This window comes from Ctenopharyngodon idella, chromosome 4 (assembly GCF_019924925.1).
Source record: "Ctenopharyngodon idella isolate HZGC_01 chromosome 4, HZGC01, whole genome shotgun sequence".
Lineage (NCBI taxonomy): Eukaryota > Metazoa > Chordata > Actinopteri > Cypriniformes > Xenocyprididae > Ctenopharyngodon > Ctenopharyngodon idella.
In genome coordinates, this window is record NC_067223.1 from 23,846,060 (window position 1) to 23,859,979 (window position 13,920).

At 36.8% G+C, this 13,920-nt stretch overlaps 1 protein-coding gene and 1 long non-coding RNA gene across 14 annotated transcripts in view; one reads left to right on the plus strand and one right to left on the minus strand.

The window, feature by feature from the left end:
• LOC127511224 (uncharacterized) overlaps positions 1–13,920 on the plus strand; it is a 239,084-nt gene that overhangs the window by 4,510 nt on the left and 220,654 nt on the right. The gene's annotated exons all lie outside the window — the stretch shown is intronic.
• On the minus strand, positions 3,358–4,321 carry LOC127511319 (uncharacterized). The gene is made up of 2 exons (XR_007930001.1): positions 4,219–4,321; positions 3,358–4,103 (listed from the first exon to the last, which is right to left on the minus strand). It is a non-coding gene; the product is annotated as an uncharacterized LOC127511319 (long non-coding RNA).

The window sequence follows — 13,920 nt, forward strand, 5'->3', positions numbered from 1 at the left end:
CAAATATTGTCCCTTAATGGAAAAGGTGTAACTGCAGTAAGTGGAAAAGAGAGGGTACACAGAAGGATGTTAAATCCCTCAGAGGATAGGACACTCTAGAACGTTTAAGAACCACTGAATAGGGATATGTAGAATTGCACAAGTGCTACTGCTAAGAGTGCAATGTCAATACAGCCTGTTACTTTGATTAAAATTTTTCATAAGCTTAAATGAATTGGTCTAAAGAGAAAAATTATAATGACTATTTCGTCTAAAGACTACATATAAAATAGCTATCAAAATTAATGTTGGTAACTGTAGTTTGACTAAAAGTAATGACTAAGACTTGACAAAAAATGCACTGACTTTTCGTCGACTAAAAATATGAAAGACAAAAATGGCTAAAATGTGACTAAGACTAGAGCATTTTTGTCTGAAGATAAAGACTAAGACTAAATCAAAAATGGCTGCCAAAATTAACACTGGTACAACAGATACAAACAGACAGAGGCTGTATATACAGAGAGGTTGCGAGAGATAGAAAAAATGATGAAGAGATAGATAGAGTTTGGCTCCTAAATGTGCCTTTGGGTTTTGTAAATCAGGTGTAGCTATGTTTGGACAGGTGATTCGTTTGACAGGATCTGCAGGGGGAACAGAAATGTTAATTATGTAGTGTAGGATAGCTATGTTAATATATGTTTTAAAAAGTGTACCCCAATAGTTAGAGATTCCCATTTTCTCATAAATACTTAGGTTAAATGAATAAAAATACACGTTTTTACTATTTCCTGTATGACTGTTAAAAGGCGCGTGACATGCCAGATTAAAGGCAACGTTATGAGCAGTAACATTAGGCCAAGTGATATTGTTATTACCAACACATTACAGTGACATTGTGGGTAAACCACAATAACCAAGAGAAAATTACATCGTCTAGTGGAGCTCACACAATAATGCAATGCTCCACGCTAAGTTACCCTTCAGCTGATATAAATTAAACTGAAGTTAGCTTATGTTGAAGTTAGCTAGCCATTTAGCAAACCTCATTTTCACAAGAGGTTTTTTTTTTTTTTTTTGACGAAGAAACTATTGGCCGGGCTTTAATTCGTTGCCCTAACATGTAAACCATGTGAGTCTAATGGCAAAGAAAGGCATCAATTAGAACATTTACGCAAAACGTGATCATTACTCATGACCCTCGTAACTAAAAGAGATTCGGCGGCGAGTCCTCTGGTAGTTTTACCTGGCATCTTCACCATAGTAGTGTTCGATAAGACTTGATACTGTAGTATTTTCTGTTAGATTTGACACACCAAACCGATGGAAAAATGTTCTCAGTATTTCTCAGAAAAGAAACAGCAACATTTATAAGCAATGGCAGCAGCACAACTCTGCAGTCTTGTTAATTAACCAGGAGAATATATTTATTATATTTTGATGGGAAGGAACCACTGACGATGGACAGAATACAAAGCAATAAAAACAAAGATAAAATCTCTTGATTAAATGTTAAGTAACGTAGCTTTAAGTTTAAAAAAATGAAAACAAATGAGAATTAACAATACAGCGTCTGTGCTCCTGAGAGGCAGAAAGAAAAACGTGGTGCAGGAATGAAAGATACTTCCTACTTAAACACATTAGATTGAAAGTCGTGCTAAGTGACACAAAGGAAAAATCATGTCCATGAACACAAATCAATAAAACACAAATCAATAGATCCAGTTCTGATGCTCATTTGTCCACTGTTGGCACTTTCGGCGGTGGACAGGGGTCAGCATGGGCACCCTGACTGGTCTGCGGCTATGCAGCTCCATACGCAACAAACTGATGCACTGTGTATTCTGACACCTTTCTATCAGAACCAGCATTAACTTCTTGAGCAATTTGAGCTACAGTAGCTCATCTGTTGGATCGGACCACACGGGCCAGCAAACAAACAAAAAACAAAAACTGTATAACTCCCACACAATAAAACGATACAGTTACAAAATGATAAATTAAACACGTTTACCTTATAATCCTCTAGTGGGATGCACAAAAATACAATAGGGAGAGAAACCGTCACAGATTCCAGGCTGTGTCCTTCAATCAGTGCACACACACACACACACTTTCACTCACGTGTTCCTCTCTGTTGTTTATGATGATCAGATCTGCTCCTCTCTCAGAGGAAATGAAGTAAAGACTGGATTGATAGTGAATCCATCCATCTGCTAAAACAACCAGTTTAACTATTAGCACTTTTTTTTTGTCTTTTTAACTTGTCTCGTTCATCTCTGAGCTTTAGTGTTAGCGGGTGGTAACTATCTCTTTTGAGATCACTTGGTTTGTTCACATTTACACACTGAACCACGAGCGTTTGGAGGGCTCAAATGAACTAGGTGTGAAAACACCCTTAAAATAAGTCACGTAACCCAAACACATCACTTAACAAGTGTCAGTTATGAACACAATCTCAGTAGTATTCATAGGGATTGTACCTACACTCCAAATCTAGGAATTCCATAAATTTGTTATTATAATTATCCTAAAAATAGGAAACATTTGTACTTTCTTTACATTTTACATTGTAAATAGGTTTTACATTTGAATTTATGGTTACACTTTATTTTGATGGTTCACTTTAGACATTGACTAACTATAATAACTTTGCAACTGCAGTCAGCTAACTCTCATTAGAGTATTAGTAGACTGTTAGGGTAGGGTTAGAGTCTGGATTAGTAGAATAAACTGACATGTAGTTGTAAAGTTACTTGTAGTCAGTAGAATGTGTAAAGTGGACAATTGAAATAAAGTGTTAATGATATTAATACATTTCAGCACAATTGTAATAATAGTTTAATGTAAAACTAGCTGTAATACTTTATTTTACAGTACTATAACAGTAAATTATGCATAATTAAATTATACATGCAGCTAACCCTAAACCAAACTCTGTTCCTAACCATATAGTAAGTACATGTTGTTAATTGATATTACTCAGTACTTAAATGTATAATTTCACTCTAAGACATCTTAAAATAAAGAGTAATCAAACTATTACATTAAAAGAAAAGTCGGCTTATTAGGCTGCATTGTGAACTCAACAATTTCATAAAGACTTTACTAACTTTGTGATTATGATGTGCTCCATCAATATGAGTTGAAACACATTTAAAGTTTTATACACTAAATTAATAAAATAAAGCTTCTGCTTTCTAACTATTACTATATGTTTGTAATCATTTTTGAGAAATAAAAATTTAAATGTCATAACTTTTTTTTTTATTTCCTACAAAACTATTCATCATTTTATTTTTTTCCTTCATTTTTGTAGATAACTAATGAACTAAAGTGTTACAATTCTACCAGTGTATTAAACACACGACGAGGAGATAAGAGTCAAATAAGTCTTTTACTTGAAAATCCAACAGGAGAATACAGGAACAGAGAGGAACATACACCAATGTAGACACGAACGACACCCGACAACATACTGAACAGACACAGGAACTTAAATACACTGACTGATTAACTCAAATGATGAACAGCTGTGATGAATGTGATTAGTGTCCATGGTTACAGATTATGGCGGGAAACTAGAACAAAGGAACATGTGACAGATGAAAACAAACAAACTGAAAGTCCATGTGACTGTGACATAAAGTCATTATTGGCCAAATCTTCCTGAGGTAAACGTAACGTTATTTCTTCACAGGTTGTTATTCAGATGATTTCGGTTCTGTATATAACTCATATAATGTACAGTAGTACTAGTATTAGTAATAATTTGATGTATATTTAAATCTGGTGCAATTTGTAGATAGCTTAAGGTTTAGATTAGATTTTAAATAATATGGCAAGGGAACAAAAATGTTTTTTATGTGTTAAGTTATTAGTAATGTAATACTCATTACATAATGTGCAGTTATTTCATTTTAATTTATTACATTATTATAGTTTCTTGTGTGTTCATAATACACTCTGCTCACATATTTATTGAAATGTGTCATTTAAAAATAATCTTCTCACAGATCCATCTTAATGCTGTATTACATGGATAATCATTCCATTCTGTTGAATGAGTCGAAGCACAGTCTTCATCACCATTGTAACTATTAGGCTCTCCAGACCTCCAGATCCTGAAAGAACAGATCAGCATTAGATGTTCAGTGCTGCTTTCTGTGTGATATGATACTGACTGTGAGATATGATCATTTATTAGAGAATAATTAGTTAAATTCATTGATTTCTCACTCAGAGGTCAGTGTGCTGCCATCAACCCATTCCCATCTGCCCTCCACATCACTGTCAGTCAGACCAATCCAGAAATTATCAGAACGTTTACTGACAAATTCCTAAGAATAAAAACACAGATACATTTCATCATTTACAGGCAGCAGCTAAACACACACACACACAGGTTTTCTTCTTAGTGAGGACATTGCATGGGCGTAATGGTTTTTATACTGTACATTCTCTCCCCCAACACTACCCCTACCCCTAAACCTACCCATCACAGAAAACATTCTGCATTTTTACATTTTTAATAAAATGTTGTTTAGTGTGTTTTAAAATCTATTTTAAATATGAGGACTCATGAAATGTCCTCATATTTCATGTTTGCGTTGTAATACCAGTGCAATACCCATGTCATTATACAAATTTGTGTCCTCATAAATCACAAAAACGTGCTCGTGCGCACACACACACACACACACAAATAATTTCCTACCAATGCTTCAAGGAATAGATACATCTGTTGAGATTTTGTCTAAGGCTATATTTTGGGCAGACCTGATTTTGATGCTACTTGTGAGGACATGTTTGGGTTTTTGTGACTTATGAGGTCATAGCAACAAACACTGTCATTTCATGTTTAAGTGATTTGTGAGGCCCATAGCTAGACATTCAATTTTCAGATTTAAATGACTTCTAAAGACTCAGTAATGAATAAAATAGGGTGCATATTTGCAATTTGGCTGCTGTTAAATGTTTGAAATTTCTTTCTACATTAGAAGCAGCGGTGTACAATACAGGCATGCTCAATGCTCAGTAAACCTTTTTCATATTTACAGGTTGATAAAATCTAGTAAAACTGAGTGGCTCAGAGATATATAAAAGCTAACTCAAAAGGGGTCATAGCTCATGGAAAGTGCACTGAATTCCTGCATAGTGACACTTCTGTTGAAATTCCAAGTAAATACCAAACAAAACAGAGCATGTTTTTACAATATTGTTTCGATATTAGGTTATTAGTAACAGCTGATATATTGAAAATTCTTATGAGCTTATGCAAAAGAAATGCTTCTTGTAGAATTCATCCTTCCTGCGATCGAAAATGAAACCAACTGTGATAAAAACAAACAAAAAAAACAATCAATAGCCCTCATGAATACATGTCAACATGGCAGCTTCAGTCAAAACTAGGTGGCATGCTTGTACAAGAAATCATCAATAGCAATCCTTGAATGAAAATGAGAATATCAAAACGAAACCCATTACAAACATTTTCACTGGATATCTAAGGTGACACTGATTATAACAGTACACAGTGAGCAATTTTCTAAGTTCAACAGAAATTAAATTGCACCTGAGCCACAGTTGGCATGTTCTAGTTCTATCTATTCATCTTCCTTTTCATTGATATGATTCTGTTGTGAATGTAGTATTTGATTGCAACCCAGTCTCTGTCTTTCAGAGCCATTGGTTCTGCCTGGAGGCAGGAGTCACAGTCCTTTTTACCTGGCACCTTGCAGCTGGTTATGAAATGAATCATGTGCCGCTCCACAGCCTTCACTTCATTACCTGTCCACTTGCTCCTCACCTTCCCAGCTGTCGAATGTAAACAAAAGAAATGTATTAAAGATGAAACAATGGCTCTGCTAAAGTGAAACATTGAGGATTTGATAAAAAAATGTTATATTTTGTTACATCCGTTCTCTGATAAGTTATGTTTTTTTTCTCCGTTTAGTATTTCCTGTTTTATTTCACATGTCTGTCCCTATTTGTTGATGCTAGTTCGTCTTCTCTGTATCAGTAAGTGTTCCAGCATCATTTGTTGCCCAGTGTTAGTCCCCTAGTGTTATATTGACCTTTATTCTGTGTACCTTGACTCAGCCTAAGCCTTGTGATTTGGATACCTGACTGCCATTTCCAGTCGTGATAATTTAGTAGTTATGATAGTATATGGCATTCATTAAATGTAATACATTTTTCTAAAAAAGTAATGTGGATCCAAAATGCTTACAGTATTTACCTTGCTTTGCAGTGGAGCGCTTTGAAGAAGTTTGGGATGTAACCACTTGAAGTGCTGTGTTCTGCTGGGAATCTGAAAACCATGAATTTAAATATATTTCAGATAAAAGCTTCACATATTGCCCTCTCTGTGAAGGCAAGAATAAATAATTGTTTTCATTATGAACGCATTCACTTTTTGGTATGCGCATTTTGTATTTCGGCTCATTTTATATTTTACCATGTCTTGGTTGAGTGTTGCTGACATTTACGTTGTCCAAGACGGTTGAGGCAGAACTGCCCCCCAAATGATCCAGGGTGGTTGAAGCATGCGAGTGCCTCAGAAGTGTCCGATCCCCAGAAGTCTCAGTTCTTGAGCCTTTGAAAAGTAAAAATGAAATATGAGCATTAAATGACAATGAGTTTGTTTGATTGCCCCAAAAGATTACGGTTATAAACATGAACCTCGTCTGAAAGGCAAAGGGGGAAGTGTTGCTGTATTTTATATTAATATTTTCAGAATTACTAAGAAGTCTAGTTTCAAATATAATTCTTTTGAAGTGTTGGTGCTTAATATAACGATATCTAGTGTAAATGATAAATCACGTTTGAGACTTTTGCTGGCTACAGGCCACCATACAGACTTCACCAAAGAATTTGCTGATTTTCTATCAGAGTTAGTACTGGCTGCAGATAAAGTACTAATTGTTGGTGATTTTAATATCCATGTAGACAATGAAAATACACATTGGGATTGGCATTTAGAGACATTCTAAACTCTATTGGAGTTAGGCAACACATGTCAGGACCCACTCATCGCCGTAATCATACTCTAGACCTAATACTGTCACATGGAATAAATGTTGATACCGTTGAAATTCTGCAGCAGAGCGATAACATCTCAGATCATTACCTAGTATCATGTATACTTAATTTAGCTAAGGCTGCAAAGCTGACTCCGTGTTACAAATATGTTTATTAATAATCTTCCTGATCAATTTAGAAGAACTCGATATTGCGACAGAAACTTTAAATTCTCTCTTGTCCAGCACTTTAGACACAGTTGCTCCTTTACGCTTAACCCTCTGGGGTCTGAGGATTTTCGGGGCCCTGGAGAAGTTTTGACTTCTGCCCTGAAATTTGTGCTTTTTTCAGTTGTTCATAAACATATTAATGGAAAAAGTGTCATTACACTGTATTCAGCACAAACTAGGCTACAATAATATGTGAGGAACATGTATGTACATGTTTGTGTTTTTGAAGGAATAACGTTTATGCGTGGTTATTGAAAAAACTTAAGTCACTAAAATAAAACCAAAAAATATATATATATTTAATCTGTGTTCACAAGACTTCTGGGTATTGGAGGTTGTAGACTAGAGTTTTTGCTTCAAAATGATGTAAAAATTATCCTTAATCCTTATCCTTAATTATCCTTAATAATCCTCGTTCATTTATAACAATATATTGATTTAGTTTTTGAAAGACACTTTTTGTCAAGAAACACAGTATGCGTGGAGGCGTGAATCATCATGAATAATGAGGTAATTCACACCTGAGAAGACAAAAGAATCGCATAAAGACCTCTAATGACCTGCATAATAATGAGGCCTTTCAGTCAGGTAGGCTGTGAAAAAACCCTCTGTGATCATGTCTCAAGCTCATCATGGTGTATATCAAACATACAGAAAAAAACAGCAATACTGTGAAATATTATTACAATTTAAAATAATGGTATTCTATTATATACTTTAAAATATAATGTATTTCTGTGATGCAAAGCGTCTGAACATTCATGTTACCTCTATGGCATTTCATATAGCCTTTTAGCTTAAAAGCATGCACATTTGGAGAAATATTGATGGATTCTCATATGTTTATGTCAATTTTCTATACAGAAGAGTAATATTTATTCAATATTTATTGTCATCACTATGAACGCTGGATACTGTGTTTTCAATTCATACTTGCAACCAGAGGGTGCTCTGTGCACATTTAGTCCACAAATTAACCTAAAGAAGAACAGGACATTCCAGGAACTAACGGCATGTCTTCCAGAGGTCTCTAACCATGGCTTTAACATACAGATAAACACTTTTTAAGACAATAAATACACGATTGAGACGACGTATACATGTATTGCCTCAGAATTTGCGTCTGAATAGCGCTAGCTCTGTGGGCGTGGCCGCATTAGTGGATAATGAGCTGAATCACGGACTTCTGACATGCGTCTCTTTTCATACAGATTACATAAACACAGAATTTTTGTTTTTCGATTTGACTTACACGATTTAAAACCTGACATTTCAACGTTTCTTTAGACATAAGTCTAATTTTTTTGTGATTAGTATTCACTAAGTTACAGTTCATTTTCTGAGAATATCAGATTGGATTTCGTTCAGAGGGAGACGACAGATCACGCATCATGATAGTTTTCTTTATTTTGCAAAAAGCACATCATTTTGATGTTTTTAAGAAAAAAACCGAGGTGGTATCGCCGGCGTCACCGCCGACCCGAGGGAGTTAAAGAAGATTAAAGAAAATAGTCCAATAGCCGTGGTACAACAAGCACACTCGGGCCCTTAAAACAGCAGCCAGAAAAATGGAGCACAGCTGGAAGAAAACAAAACTAGAGGTATTTCGCATTGCATTGAAAGAAAACACAATTTCATACAGAGAGGCATTAAAAGCTGCTAGATTGGCTTATTTTTCAACCCTGTTAGAAGAAAACAAACAAAAATCTAGGTATTTATTTGAAACAGTGGCTAAACTGACAAAAAAATAAAGCTTCAAGCTCAGACGTTTCCAAGCAGCACAGCAGTAATGACTTTATGAACTTCTTTTACTTACAAGATTGATAATATTAGGGAGAAAATTATAATTATGCAACCGTCTACTACAGTTTTGCATCAGGCAGTGCATTGTAGTCTCCCTGACGAAAAAATTTGATTCATTCATTGCTATAGGAGAGGAAGAATTTTCTAAAATCGACAACATGTATGTTAGACTCTATACCGACTAAGCTACTGAAAGAAATGCTTCCAGAGGTCATAGATCCTCTTCTTAATATCATTAATTCATCTTTGTCCATCAGGATACATACCAAAAACCTTTAAGCTGGCTATGATTAACCCACTTATTAAAAAAACGCAACTTGATCCTACAGAATTAGTCAATTACAGGCCAATCTCAAATCTACCCTTTCTGTCAAAAATACTAGAAAAGGCAGTGTCTTCACAATTACGCTCCTTTTTAGAAAGAAATAGTATCTGTGAGGATTTCCAGTCAGGAATTAGACCATATCATAGTACTGAGACTGCTCTCATCTGAGTTACAAATGATTTACTCTTATCATCCGATCGTGGTTGTATCTCTCTTTTAGTGTTACTCGATCTTAGCGCTGCATTCAATACTATTGACCACAACATTCTTTTGAGTAGACTCGAAAATTCGAAGAATGAAGAGATGTCACACCGATCACAAGTTCAGTATGGAGTACCGCAGGGCTCAGTGCTAGGACCGTTGTTTTTTTATCCTGTACATGCTACCACTGGGAGATATCATTAGGAAGCACGGCGTTAGTTCTCATTGTTATACTGACGACACTCAGCTCTGTATTTCTTCACGCCCTGATGAAACTTACCAATTCACAAGATTAACAGAATGCATAGCTGATATAAAAAAAATTGGATGACTAGTAATTTCCTGCAACTTAATTCAGAAAAAACAGAGATTCTAATTATTGGACAAAAAACTCCACAAGTAATAACCTAGAATACAGTCTAACACTTGATGGCTGCACTGTCAAGTCATCGTCATCAGGTAGGAACCTGGGTGTGCTCTTTGATATCAATCTCTCATTTGAAAGCCACGTTTCTAGCATCTGTAAAACTGCATTCTACCATCTTAAAAATATATCTAAATTAAGGCACATGCTTTCAATGCAAAATGCTGAACAGTTCATGCGTTTATGACCTCAAGGCTAGATTATTGTAATGCTCTACTGGGTGGTTGCCCTGCTCGCTTAATAAACAAACTCCAGCTGGTCCAAAACACAGCAGCTCGAGTTCTTACTAGAACCAGGAAGTATGATCACATTAGCCCAGTTCTGTCAACATTGCACTGGCTCCCTATTAAACAACGTATACATTTTAAAATATTGATAATTACTTACAAAGCACTAAATGGTTTAGCTCCCTTAACGCATTGAGCGAGCTCTTAACGCATTATACTCCATCACGTCTATTGCTCAAAATTCCGGCCAGTTGATAATACCTAGAATATCAAAATTGACTGCTGGCGGTACAGCCTTTTCCTATTTAGCACCAAAACTCTGGAACAGTCTTCCTAGCATTGTCCGGGAAGCAGACACACTCTGTCAGTTTAAATCTAGACTAAAAACACATCTCTTTGGCCTAGCATACACATAACCTATAGAGACTTGTATAGTTCAATGTTAGGCTGCATAGTTTAGATCAGCCGGGACCGGGAACACTTCCCATAAATCCTGATGTACTTGGTACATCATAAGAAGGATAGTGTCTATGTTAATATTAGTCTCTCTGTTTATCCTGAGGTTTACCGCAGTCCGCCGGATCCAGATCTGATGAAGGACCAGCGCCAGGACACGACAACAAAGCAGTCCTGAAGTGTCAGCTAGTCTCTCCCTGTGAAGGCCTCTTTCCCTTTACCTCTATACAGATAAAACGTTGTCGGGATAATTCCAGTTCGCGTGGCTACGCAGACGTGACAAAATTCCTGAATTTTAAAATTTTTAAGGCCTAACAAGTAGTTTGTTGAGGGTTGATTTGTGAAGGACTACACGCCTGCGCACATATATATTTAAATGCGCATTCACAATTACATTTATGTATTTGGCAGACGCTTTTGTCCAGAGCAACTTAGACGCTCTACTGTTTGAGCTACAGGAAAGCTCCCTATCGACCGAACACGTGATGCGCATGTGCGCACCGTCTGTGTCTTTCGCGGGTTTGCACAGAGAAAACGGATAATTGTTTGGGTGGCCAGAGCGCGTTAAGGGTTTTCTGTTTGAACGGTGTCGTGTTAGCGGCCCCTAAGTTAATGACTAATGATCTTCGCAACTTCACTGTTACGCTAATTTCTATTATTACTGTAAAGCTGCTTTGAAACAATCCATACTGTTAAAAGCGCTATATAAATGAAGGTGACTTGACTTGATTGTATTATTCTATGAAATCAACCTCAATGTCAGACAACAAAAGAGCTTAGTGGAAGTCTGAACCTGCTGGCTTGAAAAGGCCCACTCATATCAAAAAGTATACTGTATCTCTCCTCATGGTGGGATATCAAGAGGAAGGCCTACCTCTCTATTGTTTTCTGTATCGGAGTAATCTTTTAAGCTAATTATTCCTCTACCTCTTACTTTACCTCTTACTTTAAATGTTCAAAGTTACATTTTTCCTTTTGACTTAACATCCCAATAAATGGCTGTCCTAACTTACTCCTTCTGTACTGCTAACCAGACTTTTTGCAAAACATTAATTACCTTCATCATGTACTGTAACTATTGCTTTCTTAGTTGCCTTCTCTCATTCACTATTTCTTTATTTCTTGCTGCTGTTTAGACTTAATTGATTAAAACCTGTCCACCTTCTTTCTATTAATGATTATAAATAATTCAGCACCATGTTTATACATAATCTCTCCCATCTTTTTACATTTATTTAAAACTGTTCCTTTAAGCCCATCTAATACTATCATCAGGTCTCTACTGTCTATCTCCCTGGTAATAACCTAAAAATATTATCACATAAGTCAGTATACCTTCATGCTGATGTAGGTCAGCAATGGTTTCTTCACTGGAATCATCATCACTCGTGCCTACATCATCTGGTTGGGTAAAAAAAACCCAGTTTGGACCAAGTATTTAAATCAAAGACTAAATACAAGTATAAATGTGATATAAGAAGTACTTATAAACTACATTTAAAACTGAATTTCACCTTCAGGATTGATCTCAATGTCATCCAGCCCTTTCCCTTGCAGGTCAGACAGTCTTCCTTTTTCCATTGCTATCAACAGCTTGCTAACTTTTGCAAGCTGCAGGGTACTCTCTGGAAGCCGATAGAATTCCCTGTGAACCCTTATATCATGTCCTAGAAAGGTAGCAAGTTGATCCATTTCATTTTCTTTTAAGTTTAGTACTGTTGACAAAGTGGCAACTTGTTTCCTCAATCTTGTTGAGGTGAGTGACTCTGGGTTTTTTGCACCACATTGTTTTGAATACTTGTGGAAGCAGTCAGAGTCTCTGTGATGGGAAAGCACACATGGGCGTGCAAACAAGTACACATTCTCTGTGTGGACTTGACACTCATTCCTGTTTTTGATGAGGAGATCCATTGCAGTGATCATGTCAGGTGTGAGAAGCACGGGCACCATTCGTGACCTTTTACCTCGAATCTCAACTCTGTTAAAGTACTTTGCAACCTTCCTCTCAAACTCAGTAAGGCCCATCATAATGTCAGGATTCAACTCTGTACGATTTCTGGATGTGAAAGCCTGGAGTTCCATTTTTGAAACTTCCCCTTGCCTTCTTCTGTTAAATAGTACCACCTGCGTCAAAGTCACTTGTGCAAGATTCCCAAAGCTTTTGATGTTGGGTTCTTCCTTAAGGTCCTTCATGCACTTAGCACGCTCAGTAGCAAGAAACTTGTGCAGCAGAGACACATCCTGTGTAAAGGGCAAAACGTGGTTTATTCCATTTGGCTTGATGAAGTGTACCCAGTGCAGCACTTGAAATGAATTCCGCCCATCTTTTCTGATACAGAGTGGAGAATTGCTTGGCAGACTCTGCGACGGCATTGCGATTTGCAATGATGGCATTGCATTGCACAATGCCTGCAACCTTAGCCAAACTGTGACCCAATTTTAAAGCCAATGATGGGGTTTTATATGAGTTGCTATCCAAGTCATAACCAGCAACAGATCTCACTGCTTGTATAACGTGGGGGAAATTACTGGGCATAACAAGGTCTTCAGTGCTCTTCAAAGGTGTTGTAGCTCTTGCAGTTATCAAGAGTCTAGCCATCTCTCTCATTTTTTGACATATGTAATCATTTCTTTTCTCATTTGGTTTCCTGCCATTGTACATTGACTTGCCAAAACTAAGGATGTCTCTTTCACTCCTTACAACTAAAGAAATGTCATCCTGGTTCATTTCACAAGCAATCTTCCAAACAGCATCATGAACTGTATCAGCTTTTGGTAGGTCAATGTGGATCCGTTTTTGCCCAACTCTAGTCTCCACCTCAACAGACTTCTGAGGGCAGTTTCTGACATGTCTCCATAGACTATCTCTTGCATAGAGTCCTTGACAAAACTTGCAGTAACTGAAGTCATTAGATTGTCTGACTCTAGTGGGTCTTCGACAAGCAACCATTTCTCCAACACCACTGCTTGCCACAGTGGCATTATGGTTAAAGTTTCCCCTCTTCTTAAGAGAGCGTAACAAATCTTTTCTTTCGCGAGATCTTTTCTTAAAACTGAAAGCCTTTGCGACATCAAGCTGTGTACTGCGAGCGGATTTGAGGTGTCTTGCCAATTTAGAAATGGCCTTATTACAATATAGACAATATTGTTTCTTCTTGTACTTGCTTCGCTTTGCTGTGTTTGGCAACGAAGTGACATTTATGGAGCTGTGCGAGGTCTTCTCTGATGAACTGTCACTGCAACTTATCACTG